This window comes from Chinchilla lanigera, unplaced genomic scaffold (assembly GCF_000276665.1).
Source record: "Chinchilla lanigera isolate Chin_1 unplaced genomic scaffold, ChiLan1.0 scaffold00021, whole genome shotgun sequence".
NCBI classification, from domain to species: Eukaryota; Metazoa; Chordata; class Mammalia; order Rodentia; family Chinchillidae; genus Chinchilla; species Chinchilla lanigera.
The window spans coordinates 18422156-18437286 of NW_004955422.1; the positions used below are offsets into that span (position 1 = coordinate 18422156).

The window sequence follows — 15131 nt, forward strand, 5'->3', positions numbered from 1 at the left end:
AGCCCCCAGAATCTTGGTCATGTGCCTTGCTTGTCATTCCCTTCCCCACTGCCACCAGCAGCCCTAGCTAGCCTCTACCATGTCACCTTTTCCCTGTGTATGATCCAAATCCTTGTGGATGTGCTCAGCTTTTCTATCCCGTTGCAGCTGCAGCTTTCTCCCTCCCTGCTCTTCATCTTTACTCTTGAAGTCTTGTTGTGGTTGTTGTTGTGTGTTTGTTTACTTTTTGAGACAGGGTTTTGCTATATAGTTCAGGGTGGACTTGAACTCACTATGTAGCCCAGGCTGGCCTCGACCTCACAGGGATCCTCCTGCTTCAGTCTTCTGAGTGTTGGGATCATAGGCATGCACCACCATGCCCAGAATAACTCTTGAATTCTTCATCATATTCTTTGCACACCTACCACGTGCACACTTTTTAATACACCTATCATGTGCAGAGCCTTAGGCTGCATGGCGAGATATAATGTAGGTGATGAGGTTAATCCTGCTGACAGACTGGTTAGAGGAGAGAAAAAAACCCAAGTGGCAAATGAGCATGCCACAGATATTTGTAGAAAGCTGGTGACAGCAAGGTATGGCTCAGAGGAGGAAATAGAAGGGGAAGTTCACTGGAGAGTCACAAATCAGGACAGACCACACACTAAATCAAGGCAGTGGGGAAATGGCCTTGAGGATAGAAGGGAATGGATCTGAGCTGGCTTCCTGGAGGTGGTGAGAGGTAAGCATTTTTGACGCTGCTGGCAGTGAAGCAAGTATTAGATTTGAGTGGCAAAGGTCTTATTATGCAAGAGGCTGAGTTTTAGACAACTAGAACCTGTGAGAGGCAGGCTGAGGGAGGAGGAAGGAGGATGTGGAGGAAACGGCACATCTCCATTGGCGTGAAAAATGTGTTTAGTCACTGTGAAGGGGTCGCAAGAGATGTAGCCAGGTGAGGGTAGTGGCATTTGCTAAGGTGCAGGTGAGACCGTGAGGAAGTAAGATTGGTTCCAAAGGCAGTTGGTGCTTGACTGGGCCAGGAGGGCTCAGCAGCTGGCTTTAGCTGCAGATTATATCCATTTGTGTTCAGGAGCATGCTTGAAGCAATGCCCCCCTCTTGGTTACTTTTCTCTGGTTGCTGGGATAAAATACCTGATGCCCAAAATTAAGGAAGGAAACGTTTATTTAGCTTACAATTTGTAGAGGTTTCGGTCCATACTTGGCTGGCTCCAAGGCAGGTGGCACATGGCAGTGGGCAACAGTTCATGGTGGGGGGAACACAGTTAAGCAAGAAGAACAAAATGGAGGAGCTGTGGGAAGAGCCAGCCTCTTTCCCTTACATATGCAAACTATCTGCCCCAGGGCAGGTGTCACAGCCAATCAATCAAACTCTAAAAGCCCTGCATGTGGCTTTGGGGGGACACCCAGACACAAACCATAACACCTCCCCATCCCTTTTTGTGCAGGGTTTTATTTGTTTTTTTTTTTTTGGTTTTTCTCCGGTACCGGGAACCGAACTCACGACCTTGCTCTTGCCAGGCAGGCGCTTTGCTGCTGAGCTAAATCCCCAGCCCCTGTGCAGGGTTTTAACCCAGAGACCTGAGCAGCGTGCTATGTATGCACTTTATCATGAGCTATTTTCTTTCCCCCAACCCAATCCACTTCCCTCTCTCTCTCTCTCCCTCTCTCTCTCTCTTTCTCTCGTCACTCATGGAGTTTCACCATATTGCCTAGGCTGGTCTTGAACTCAGCCTCCCTCAGCCTCCCTAGTAGCTGGGAGTATGGGGTATATGGCTGTGCTTCACCATCCTTTGTTTCTTCTTCTTTTTTTTTTTCTTTTCAGTACTACAGATTAACACAGGGAGTGCAGAGCTATAGCCTCAGCCTTATTTATTTATTTTTGAGATAGACTCTTGTTATGTAGTTCAGGGTGGCCTTGAATTCATTGTGTAGTCCAGGCAAGCCTCGAACTCATGGCAGTCTTCCTGCCTCAGCCTCCAAAGTGCTGGGATTACAGGCATGTGTCCCCATGCCCAGCCGTGTTTTGTTTCCTCATGGCTGGCCTGTGCCCTGCCCTTAGAGAAAGGGCTGCTCAATACCTGTTTTTTTTTTTTTTTTTTTTTTTTAATTAATTTAGGCTGCCAGCCAAAGTCTCCCCAGATTACCCTTCTGGCCCTTCTCTCCTTTTCTCTTTCTCCTGAAGCCTGCTGCAGCCTGGCTGATCCTTCTCGGTGCCCCTCTTCACCTCTGGGATCTCCCCTACGAGGGTTTTTCCTGGTGACCCTTGGTGGGATCCTCCTGCCTCAAGGTACCAATGCAGGTGCCTACGTCCTTTTTGCCTTGCTTATTGCTTTCTCTGTGTGAATTCTAAGACCCCAGGTACTGGGCTGGGTGCCTATCCTCCCAACACCATACTTGGAGGCTCTGGGACACATGTCACAATTGTCCGTGTCCCTCTTCATCGTGACCTCACAGTGCCTAACATAGTGCTGGGAACAAGTAGGCACTCAATAAAAGGTTTGGATAAATTGGTAGAAAATAGCTCAGATTGAGAACCAGTGAGGAGAGAAGAATGGAAGTTGGGGAAGATGGGAAGGAGTCACATTTGGCAGCTGTGACCAGCAGCACCGACAGGACATCAGTAAATCTGGGGGAAATCCCGCCTCCCTCTAGCATTCGTCTCACAAGCTGGTGCCACTTCTAGGTCAATGTTGTCAGTGTTTCCAGTGGAGCTCGGTGTAGCCTTTTGCTCTGGCTGCCTCCTAGTAGCACGCTACCCTCTTTTGAAGGAGCTCCTACACCTGCTTCCCAAAAGTGCCTACTTTGGGGCCAACGACATCCTTCGCAGCAGTGGGGCATCTTGCCTGCTCCCATGCACAGAACTCACCTGGGCCTGCCTGGCCATCCCATCAGCTCTTTCTCCTGGCTGCCTTTTAGTGTCAGCTGTAGATGCTTTGCCTGAGGAGGTGGGCTACTCGTAGATGGTGGGGAAGTGATAAGAAGATCAAGCTGTTTCCTCTTGTTGAATGAGAAGCTTTCTTGGGCTTGGCATTCAAGGCTCCCTAAGGTACTCTTACCTGTTCGGCTCTTTCTTCCACTAACCCCACACAGGTAACCTCTTCCACTTCAGCCCCTCCTAGTCTATTCTGACTCCTTAAGCTCACTTGCTAGTGTCCCTTCTCTGCTCTCCTTCCTGATGACTGCTCTCTGCAGGCCCCTTCCTTGTCAAAGTTAACTTATTCCTTAAGACTCAAGGCTTTCTTGTATTAAGCCTTGCCAGAGCTACTCAGCCAGATGAGCACTCTCACTTTTAACAATACTGATGACGATAAATAGTCACTTATTGTCATTAATAATAAAGGCCAGCCTGTGTGTGCTCTCATTATGTGGTGACAGGACCTTGGTGAGCCCCATTATGCACACAGAGGAGAAATAACTCGCTCAGAGTCACAGGGCTGGGAAATGGTGTGGCTGGGACTGACCCTGGGCCGTTGGCTCTGAGTCCCTGCTCATCTCTCGTGGGGCATCCCGGTTTTGTCCTCTAAAGTTGACTATCAACAGTTTAACCTACTTTTTGGGCAGAACTTGTGCCTTCTGGCATAGTGCCTAGGGCAAAGCATGAACTCAATAAATATTTCATTGAATTGAATGCCCCAGACATTCAGTTTCAGCCTGGACATAATTTACTAAGACAACTGATTTTCTCTAAACATGCGTTCAGTCCCTTTGATGACTTGCTGGTGTGTGCCTCCATTTTGCTGTTTATTGATGTGTGGCTTGCGCTGTTTCGCAGGTGTGGCCTTTGGAAAAGAAGCAGTCTGAGGCAGTCTGTAAACTCTCAAGAGTGGCTTCTTTACTTGAGGACTCGCCTGGGCCTGAACGTAGGGTGTGCTCTTGCGCCTGGCAGGGTGGGGGCCTCAGCAGGAAAGGGTTTGCAGAAGCCATCGGGAAATGGGAGACATGTGGCAGGTCACGTAAGAGCGCTTCATTAGTGTCAAGTTGCAGAGTGAGAGAGGAGCCAGAGCCCAAGAATCAGGAGCGCAGGTAACATCTCAGGATTAGAGGCAGCCTGTACTTTAGATAGAAGTGGGCCTGTGGATGGGTGGAGGTAGACAGGAAGAGGAAGCGTTTCAGGCAAAGGGAAAAACAATTCTGGGATTTCTTGTGCGGTGGGAGGCCAGACAAGAACTTTACTTCGACTGGGTGGTCAATACCTATAATCCCAGCACTCAGGAGACTGAGGCAGGAGGATTGCCTCAAGTTCCAGGCCAGTCTGGGCTAAATAGTGAGTTCAAGACCAGCCTGAAGTACATAGTGAGACTCTCAAAAAACGAAAAACAAAACAAAACAAAAAACTTTACTTCAATGCTACTGCCACACTTGTGGCTAACATCAGAGTGTGTCATTCTATGTGTTGCCCCTAGGGTGTCCTCTAAAGCCCATGGGATGGATGATATTGTTATCATCCCCCACTAGAGACAAAGTCTCACTATGCAGTTCAGGCTGGCCTTGAACTCACTATGTAGCCTAGGCTGGCCTCAAACTCATGGCAATCCTCTTGCCTCAGCCTCCCAAGAGCTAGAATTACAGGCATCCTCCACCATACCCAGCACTGTACTCATTTTACAGATGAGGAGCCAGGCTTTGAAGGTCACAGAACAGGTGGTAGCTGGATAGCGGAGCTATCCCTCAACCTTTGCTGCCCTATGGCCACCTACAGCCCCCCTTGATATGAGAAGCGTACAAGTCATTCTTGTTCTCACCTTTTCTAGGTTGTCTAGGGAGCACCTAGAGAAATGAGGATAACATTTTTTTCCCTTTTACTTTAGATAACGTATGCCTTCCGGAGAACTGACAAAACACTAACAGTGAGTCCTGTCCTAACCCCTGGCCTGTGGTGTTTGGGAGTCTTCAGAGGGAGCAGCTGCGGATGCGGCAGACCTGCGTGTCATGTCTCAGGCTCAGTCAGGATAAAAGACGGGCTCTGACTTTTGGAAAATCTCCATTTAAGCTTGGTCTCTCTGGACTTTCTTAGTTTTCGCAGGAAAGTGACATCTGGCTTCCTGCTGGCCTTAGCTGGCAGCTGGCCAGCCATAGCAGGAGGCCCTACTCCTGGAAGGGTGTGGCTTGGGAAGCTGGGCAGGGGGTGGCTGTGAGGCTTCTACTAGAAGCATCCCTCAGCATCTGAGAAGGCCCCTTCTTTGGGGGTCACAGAGGGTGGGCAGCTGGGTGGCAAGAGACTTGGGGATGTGCAGCTGGGGGATGAGGGGGCTCTGCCAAGAGTTGTGAGAACACTTCATGTGCATTTGCAGCCTCTGCCAGTCACAGTGACAGGGGAGTAAAGGTGGCGGGGGGATTGTCTCTTCTTTCCCCATGCTATGCCCAGGCAGGGCTGCTGGCTATAACCTGCTGCTTTTAAGGTTTGCCCTCCTGTCAGCTGCCTTGACTGCAGGTGGCTGTGAGGTCCAGTTTGTTTTCCCAGCCTAAATTCCCAGGCCCTCTGGATTGGGCTTCATCCGCGACTCTGGTCTTGTCCCCCACGCAGATGCAAGAACAGCCTGGCCAGACATTCTCCAGCCTAATGACGCTACAGTCACGTTCCCTTCATCCAAATGCAGGCCGCTGCTTTCTGTCACAACTAGGTGCCTAGGGACTTTTCTCTTGGGGGAGGGTAGTACTGGGGATTGAAAGGGGTGCTGGGGACTTTGTGGCTCAGCTTTCCCCAGAGCTCATGTTGAGTGTGGAATGCGGATTCCTTTGGACAGGGATTTTTCTTGGCTTTCCACGCATTGTGTGGGGATTTTTCTCAGGGTGTCCATCGTGACCTAGGAGTTGGCTTTCTTTATGGGATTTCCCACAGTCCTCCTGTCTTAGTTTTGGGACAGCAGTAGATGTTTTCCACTCTATGCCAGTTTGCTGAGAGAACTGGCTTTGAAGGGCAGATGGGTACGTGTGGAAACAGCCAAGCCTGTGGGCAACTGCTCCTCCCCCACCACGTGTACCCCCCACCCCCTCTTCTCTGCTCGCAGTGTGTGCTTATTCTGGGTTGATAGAGTTGGATGTTATTTCTCTTGCTTGATTCCCTGTGAGGAGAGATGGGGTGTTGGATGAAGTCCCCCAAGCCACCTATCTTAGGGAGCTGGAGAAATCTGATGAGCAGAATCCAAGATGCTGGCTGTCTCCATTGTTTAAGGCTGTCATCTTTTATTGTTGTCTTTTCTCAAATCCATCCATTGGAAGGGAAAACTATTCACCAAGAAGGGCCTCCTTCGCCCTGATCGTCTGGTTTGTCAAAGCTTGTTCAGCTCATCAGTTCCCAAGGCCCCTCTGGTTCCCAGGAGCTTTCCTTAGTTACTGTAACCAAGGCCCTGTCTTGTGGGGGGTGCTCCCTGCTCCAGAGCTTTCTGCCTGGTGAGCCTGGAGGGAGGTGGGTGGGGGTTTGGGCTTTTGTTGTTGTTGTTATGCCAGAAGGCAGAACCCCAGGTCCTCCCAGCACCCTCAGGTCCAGCGCTCCAGGTGGCCCCTGCCCTGATTTGCGGGCAAGCCAGGGAGGGGCGGGGCCTGGGAGGTTGCGCTGGGTACATTTCCACGCTGCGTGGCCTGGCCGGACTCCTACAGCCGTGGCTGCTCTCCTGATCGGCAGGCGACTTGACATCGGCGGCTGAGGCTATGGAAAATTCTGCGGCCTGCCTGTGCTGAGTCATGCTTAGTCTGTGAGGATACGTGTGTCACCTCTCTCCTTGCTGTCACTGGCCCGCCCAGGGTCTGGAATGTCCGTGGTTACTATGGTGATGCAGAAGCTTATCACGCTGCTCTTTTCATTCTCCCCACCCTCCTCCCAGTACTAGGGGCTGAACCCAGGCCCTTTCTACTGAGCTGTATCCCAGACCTCCACCCCCACCATACTCACCGGGCTGCCCAGGATGGCTCAAACTTCCCGTCCTCTCAGCCTCCTATGATGTTGAGATTACAGGCGGGCACCACCACACCCTGCACTCACTTTATGCTTCTCTGAGTGCTTTCTCTGGTTTATGTGCAGTTTAAAGTCTATCTTAATAAATCACTAATAATAAGTGTTCAAGGACGCACTGTTCTTATGGGTGAGGAAACAGATTTTGAGGGAGTGTTCTGGGTGACTGCTGAGTGGCATGTCTGGGTGAGGATCTGGATGCCACACCCATTGCTATCCCAGGATTCTTTGAATAATGAAGTTTATTCAGAAATTACTTGGGTGGAAAAAATTGTTTTTCAATTTATTTTATTTATTTTTTGTTCTTTTTTTCTTTTCTTTTTTTTTCTTGCCGTACCAGGAATCGAACTCATGACCTTGCGCTTGCCAGGCAGGCACTGTGCCACTGAGTAAATCCCCAGCCCCTGTTTTTCAATTTATTAAGGTTATAAATTTAAAAATCTAGTGCTAGGGCTGAGGGTGTGGCTCAGTGGTAAAGCATTTGGCTAGCGCATTGGAGGCCCTGGAGTCTATCCTCAGCCCTACAAACAAACAAAAAGAAACTAGTTTTTTCTTTTAAATTCTAGCTCTTAACTATACCTACAAATTTTTCCATTCCATTTTGAATTCTAGAAAATGTTAGCAGTTACTTCAGTGGGGCCTTTTGATTAATGCTGTATTCTCCTCCTCCCTTTTTTTGGAGACAGGGCCCGCTATGCAGTTCAGGCTGGCCTTGAACTCACTATGTAGCCCAGGCTGGCTTCGAACTCACAGCATTCCTGCTTCAGCCTCCCAAGTGCTGGGATTGCAGGTGTGTACCACCATGCCCAGACTCCCATTTGAACACTTAAATATACTCACTTGAATTTTTTAAATTGAACTTATAAATTATAGTTGTCCTCCTTTAATTATTTTAATACATTTTCCAGTTGCCTGATTAAAAAATTCCCAAATATTTAACTCCTATAAATCTAATAAATTAAACTCTCTTGTATTTGATTTTTAAAAAACTTTCCTGGGGCATTACTGACATAATTAGATGCACATGTTGAAGATGTACAATTTTGACAAATGTGTGCAGTTGTGAAGCCATCACCCCAGTGAACACATCTGCACATTTGGAGTCCCTCTCCCCTTCTTGAGGAACTACTAAACTGTTTTCTGTTTACTATTGATTAATTTGAATTTTCTGAAATTTTTCATAAATGAATCCATATAGTAGTTATTGTATTTTGTCTGCCTTCTGTAATTCAGCCATAATTATTTAAAGATAGGTTCATGTTATATATGTCAATAGCTCATTCTTTCTTAGTGCTAAATAGTTATTCCATTACATGGAGATTACGCAATTTATCTCTTCACCTGTTGTTAGTCATCTTTCCTGCTTTCAGTTTTTAGCAATTATAAATGAAGCAGCTGTGAACATTCATGTACAAGCGTTTGTTTGAACATGTATTTCCTCTTGGGCGGATGCCTAGGAGTGGCTGAATGGCAGTTGTACTATTTTGTATTCCCACCAGTAGTGTGTGAGTTCTAATCCCTCAGCACCCCTCAGCAACACTGAGTACTGTCAGTCTTTTTAGCTATTTAAGATGCCCCTTGAGACCACATGCTAAGGAAAAAAAATCAGATATGGTTTAACATCACATGGTTTCTCTTATATAAGAAACTCAAAAGTATGAATAATGTAAAGAGCAAAATAAAAGACAACAGGAAACAGGGAAGTAGACTTTTGCAGATGGGAAGGGGATCTTAGAGATGGAGGGAGAGAAGGGGGAGGGGAGGAGAAGAGGGGAAGGAGAAGTAAAAAGAGACCAAAATGGGATTTGTGTATGTACCAGCTCCCCACAATGAAGGCATTCATTATATATCACAAACATATACTAATAAAAAAATAAAATAAAGGACTGGGGAAGTCCTAGCATGTACAGAGTCCTGGGTTCAATCCCTAGTATCTGGAAAAAGATTTAATCATTTAAAAAGGTACATAGTGGTATCATTATGGTTTGAATTTCCATAATGACCAGTAGATGTTGAGCACCTGTTCACATGCTTTCCTCTGCCAACGCAGATTTTTTTTCCAGTACTGATGTTCAAGCTGTGGGGTGTACTACCACTGAGCTACATTTCCGGCCCTATTTATTTATTTATTTAGGTGATACCAGGAATTAAACTTGGGGGTCTTTGGACTGAACTGCATCCCTAGCCCTCTGTAAGTTTGTTTTTTGAGATGGGATCTTGCTAAGTTGCTTAGGTTGCCAAGAACTTTCGATCCTCTTGCCTGATCCTTCCACGTAGCTGTGATTACAGGTATACACCACCACGTCCAGATGATTTTCAACTTGGTAAAATTCCTACCTACAATCATAAGTTCAAATCAGTTACTCAGTTATATGTTTTAAGTGGAATCTCAAGACTAACTTGTTATTCTGAACCAGGTTAATTCTCTTAAACACTGAAATACATAAGGAGCAGATAACACACAGATTTTTTTTTTCTTTTTTTTTCCTCTTTTTAGTGGTGGGAATCAAAATCCAGTGTTCTTGCATGTTAGTTATGTGCTGTACCACTGAACTAACATTCTGAATCCAACACACATTCTTTTTGTGTTTGTTTTTATTTGCTGTTTGGTTTGGTTTTTTGAGACAGTATCTCACTATGTAGCCCAGCCTGTCCTCCAATTTGAGGCAATTTTCCTGCCTCAGCCTCCCAAGTGCTAGAAGTACAGGTGTGTACCTTCACACCTGGCTCTTCCTGGAGTTACAAAACATGATTTCAAATCATACTACATTACCTTTCTAAGTGACTTTAAGGTTTCTTTCTTAGCTAGATAATGTTTCCTTATAATTCAGGAGACCACTGACCAGGATGAAATGAGGTCTTGGCCTTGAATCCAGCTGCTAAGCAGTGCCTCAGTCATTGGCATTTTGCCTCCAAATGGGGACGGTCTCACAGCACCCATGACCTAGATACAAGTGTCACATTGTGTAGTCTCTTCTCGTGTAACTGAAGTTCTCTACCCAGGCTGCTAAACCATTTGACTAGATTCAATTCATTTACTTAAGGCTTTACTTCTTTCTTATGCACTATAACCACAAACTAGGTAGTACTGGTATCTTCCAAGGACTGGTCTGACCAGGACTTGTCAAATCAAGTCAGTGGCCCAGCAGTGCCAGATTTTGAATTCTCGTCTTCTGAGTCTAGGTTTGGCGTTTTTCTCTCTTTCTTACCTTCTTTCTAAAAAAGAGAAAAGAAGCCTGGAACTTAATGAGTTCTTGCTTTCGGGTTAGGCTTGGTTAGCAAGAAATCTAGGCAGCCGGAACCAATGCCACCTTTTCCTGTTCTTCCATTCATCTCCCTGGAAAGAGAGAGAATTTGGCCTCTCCTGACCCCAGCGGGGAGTGGGCAGTCTGTTTAGCGGGGCCATCGCCATCTGATTTTTGTTAGCGGTTAGATCTGAGATGGTAAGCAGATGTGGAATTGCATCCCTTGCCTGGTCAGGGGCTGTGCCTGGGAAATTTGTGGGTGGTGAGTGAACTATTCATGCAGCCAGACCCCTCCTGTGATGTCTGCATATGTGGCCCCGTGTGGGTAAGAGTGGAGGACTTTGATGTTCTAAGAAAATGATACTTGAGTTGGGTAGAAATTGGCAAATATCTGCTATTTTAGATTCTTATCCTACAAGAATAACATGGTTATTGTTTTGTTTTCTTGATAGTGTTTTTGTTTTTGCTTTTGAGACAGTCTCTCCCTAATTGCCCAGGCTAGACTTGCACTTGTGATCCTCCTGCCTCGGTCTTCCAGATTACTAGGATTATGAGTATGCACCACCACACCTGTCTTTTGATGTAGAAAAATTAAGTTTCATAAAGTCAAATTAGTTATCTTTGCTTTTGTTATTTATGCCTTTGTTATAATATCTAAGAGACTGTCAAATCCATATCATGAAGCTGATCACCTAGATTTTCTTCTAAAACTTTTATAATTTGAGGTCTTTCATTTAGGTCAAGAATCCATTTGAGCTAAATTTGGCACAGCAGTCACCCCATTAGCTGAAGTTCTGCTTCCTGAGCTTTCAGTTGCCTATGATCAATCTCAGTGCACAAATACTAAATGGAAATTGCAGAAATAAACAATTCCTAAGTTTTAAGCTGGACACTGTTCTGAGTGGAATGATGAGTAGCATTCTGCCCCCTCCCCCACTTTTATTAGTCCATGCTTGCGGTATATAATGATTACATTCCTCATGGGACGTTGGTACATGGACATCTCACATCTTCATACCTTTTTAAAATCTCCTTCCCTTTGCTTTCTTCTCTCCTCCTGCCATCTCTTGGTTCCCTTTCCTTTTGCAAAAGACATACCTCCATATTTCCTATTATCTACCTTTTATTTTGCCCTTTATTTATATATTGGGGTGGGTTTTTTTGTGTTTTTGTTTTGTTTTGTTTTGGTACTGGGAATCGAGCTCAGGACATCAAGCTTGCCAGGCAGATGCTGTGCTGCTGAGCCTAAATCCCTGGCTGGGTTTCTCATAAGAGAAACCATGCAGTATTTAAGCTTGTGTGTCTGATTTATTTCATTAATGCTATAGTCTCAAGGTACATCCATTTCCCTACAAACAACGCAACTTTGTTATTATGGCAGAGAGGTGCCTCGTTGTATATAAATAGCACACTTTCTTTATGCATTCATCTATTGATGAACATATAAATAACTTCTGAGATGTAGCTATTATAAATTCTGCAGCTATAAACATGGGTCTGTGTGTATCACTGTAGTATGACATCTTTAACTCTTCCTGGAAGGTACCCAGAAGGGAAATAGCTGGGTCAAATGGAATTTGTGGTTTTAGTTTTTTGAGGAATCTCTGTACTGATTTCTATAATGGTTGTACAAGTTTACATTCCCATCAAGAATGTAGAAGGGTTCCTTTTCCCTCCTTGGCATCCTCTCCAGGATGTTATTATTTGATTTCCTAATGGCCATTCTTTCTGGAGTAAGATGGAATCTCAGTGTTGTTTTAAATTCTGTTTTTCTAATGGCCAGAGATACTGAACATTTTTTCATGTATTTTTCAGTCATTTGTACTTCTGAGAAGTATCTATATTTCAGTTGCCCATTTTTTGATTGAATCTTTAATTTGGGAAGGGGTCTAATTTTTTTGAGTTCTTTATATGGTCAAGATATTAATCCTCTGTCCAAGGATTAGCTGGTGAAAATGTTTTCCCATTCTGTAGGTTGTCTCTTTACTCTGTTGGTTATATCATTTTTTTTCTTTTTTGAGACAAGTTCTCACTGTGCAGTTTAGGCTGGCCTTGAGCTCACTCTGTAGCCCAGGCTGGCCTTGAACTTGCAACGATCCTCCTGCCTCAGCCTTCCAAGTGCTGGGATTACAGTCATGCGCTACCACATCTGGGTGTTGGTTATATCATTTGCTGTGCAGAAGCTTTTTAATTTTATGATTTCACTTGTTGATTCTTGATGTTGTCTTGTGCAGTTGGATTCTGTTCAAAAAGTCCTTGCCTATACCTGTCAAGAGTTTTACTTTCCAGAAGATCGTTTCTGTTTCAACATTTAGATCTTTGATCCATTTTGATTTTCATTTCGTACATGGTGAGAGATATGAGTTTTCTGCATGTGGCTAGCCAGTTTTTCCAGCACCATTTGTTGAAGGAGGCTATCTTTCCTCCAGTGTATGTTTTTGGTCCCTTTGTCAAAGATCAGAGGCCTGCATGTGCCTGGGGTTGTTTCTGCATCCTTTATACTGTTCCGTTGATTCACATGTCTGTTTTTCTGCCAGTAACATGCTGGGTTGTTTTTTTTTTTTTTTTTTTGTATCACTGTAGCTTTGTAGTATAATTTGAATCTGGAGTTTGATGCTTCCTGCTCCTGCTCCCTCTTACCCAGACTGTGAATCATTCCTTTGTCAAGCTAATCTGTACTATATCATTACCAGCGTGTCAGTCACTTGGTAGCCATTGTGGTTCTCCTGTCCACTTTGTGATAATGCCGTGCTGTGTTCAATTAACCTTTATGTGGCACCTTAGCACTATGTCACAACACCTATGTCACCCACCTCACTTCATCTCACCAGGTAGGCATTGTATCATTGACACCATCGCAAGAAGAGTGAGTACAGTATATTAATATTTTGGGCATTTGGAGAGAAAGAGAACTTCCACATTACTTTTATTTTTTAATGATTTTTGCAGCACTGGGGATTGAACCCAGAACCTCATGTGCTCTAGGGCCAGGCAAGTGCTCTACTGCTGAGCTACATTCTAGCCTTTTATAAATTTTATTTTGAGACAGGGTCTCCCTGAGTTGCCCAGGCAGGCCTCAAATTTGCAGTCCTCCTGCCTCAGCCTCCTGAGTAGCTAGAATTACAGGCAAGCACCACAACGCCTGGCTGGCACATTACTATTACCACAAAATATTGTTATAGTTATTCTACTTTATCAATTGCTATTAATCTCTTACTGTACCTAATTTATAAATTGAACTGTAGCATAGTATCTATGAGGTATTATTGAAAAATAAGATAAATGCATATATTAAAAAAATTATTGCAGTAAAAGTAATCCCCCTCAAAATATTCCCCCTCATCTGTACCCTCTTACCTCATCGTTCTTGCCGCTTTGTGAAGCAGTTCCGAAAGTCCTGTTTTGTTGGTGTCTGGTTGTGCTGTCACGGCTGCCTCAATGTCGTAAATCTATTTCAAAACGTTTACCTTTCATGGTCACTTTGACTTTGGGGAAGAACCAGGAGTTGCACAGTGCCAGACCCAGGGAATAAGGTGGATGAGGACACACCGTAATGTTTTTACGAGCCTGCCTTTCCATTAGATGGTACTTGGTGGCAGCAGTCACCATTTTTTTTTTTTATCATATTGATGAAAGAAGACTTCTAGATTTAAAAAAACAAAAACAAAAACAAAAGACCTCTAGAACTACTTCAGAAAGTGGCAAGAATGATGCGTTAAGTGTGTTCAAGTGGAGGGGAAGGATTTTGAGGGGAATTAATGACAATGTGTCTTTTACTGTAATAATTTTTTTATTGTTATTTTTATTTAATTTAATGAATTTATTTATTTTTGTCTTTTTGAGACGGGGTCTCGCTATGCAGTTCAGGCTGGCCTTGAGCTCACTTTGCAGCTCAGGCTGGCCTCGAACTTGCAACGATCCTCCTGCCTCAGCCTCCCAAGTGCTGGGATTACAGGCATGTGCCACCACTCCCGTCTGTAATAATATTTTTTAAAAATTTAAAAATTTGCCTTACATTTTGATCACCCTTGTATACATAAGAAAAAACAGAACATGTAGGGTTCTGTATACTGAGGTTTCAGCCATCCACAGAAGGTCTTGGAATATGTCCTCCATAGATAAGAAGGACTTTATGGTATTAGATAAGAGTCCACCTTTATTCTTTTGCATGTGTGTGCTGGTGTGTGTATGTGTGTGTATACCAGGGGTTGAACTGAGACCCTTGCACTGAGCTACATCCCTGGATGTTTTTTTAATTTTTTTGAGACAGGATTTCATTATATAGTTGAGGCTGGCCTTTAACTCAAATCAGTCCTCCTGCCGCAGCCTCCTGAGTACTGGGATTACAGGTGTGCACCTCCACACCTGGTTTTATTTTTAATTTTGAGACAGGGTCTCACTAAATCTCAAAGTTGCCTAGGTTGGGCTTGAATTTGAAAACCTCCTGCCTCAGTTTCCCACAGTTCTGGGATTACAAGTGTGTGGCCTCACTTCCAGGTTGTAGTTTTAAATATAGTTCTTCCTTACTTGTGGTTCTGTGTTCCCCTTCAGATCATGAAGGAGCAGCACTGTGAGGTAAATAGTGTCCGAGAACACTGTTGACCCCCCGTATCTGTGTTTCTATGTCTGTGGATCCAACCAATCTCAGGTTGAAAATATTTGAAAAATAATTGTGTTTGTATTCAATACGTATAGGCTTTTTTCCCTTGTCAGTATTCCCTAAATAATATAGTACTACAGCTATTTACTTAACATTTACATTGTATTAGGTGCTATGAGTAATCTAGAGATGATTTAAAATATTTGGAGAGTGTGTGCAGGTTACCTGCAAATATGCTATAAAGAACCCAGAGACACCTTTGTACTAAATTATGGGAGTGATGTCTTGGAGTGATAGCCTCTCCTCTCAGAGGAAAATGTGTCCCACTGTAGGAGTG

At 44.5% G+C, this 15131-nt stretch overlaps 1 protein-coding gene across 3 annotated transcripts in view; it reads left to right on the forward strand.

Moving 5' to 3' along the window:
- Positions 1 to 15131, forward strand: part of Pc (pyruvate carboxylase) — a 115492-nt gene that overhangs the window by 1056 nt on the left and 99305 nt on the right. The window contains exons 1-2 of one of the 3 annotated variants that reach the window (XM_005384369.2): positions 4008 to 4023; positions 4809 to 4847. The exons of 1 other annotated variant lie outside the window; for it this stretch is intronic. The gene's annotated coding sequence lies outside the window, so the exon portion shown is untranslated. Of the gene's footprint in view, positions 1 to 4007; positions 4024 to 4808; positions 4848 to 15131 lie in introns of those variants that run through there. One more of the 3 variants, XM_005384367.2, reaches the window with a different exon arrangement.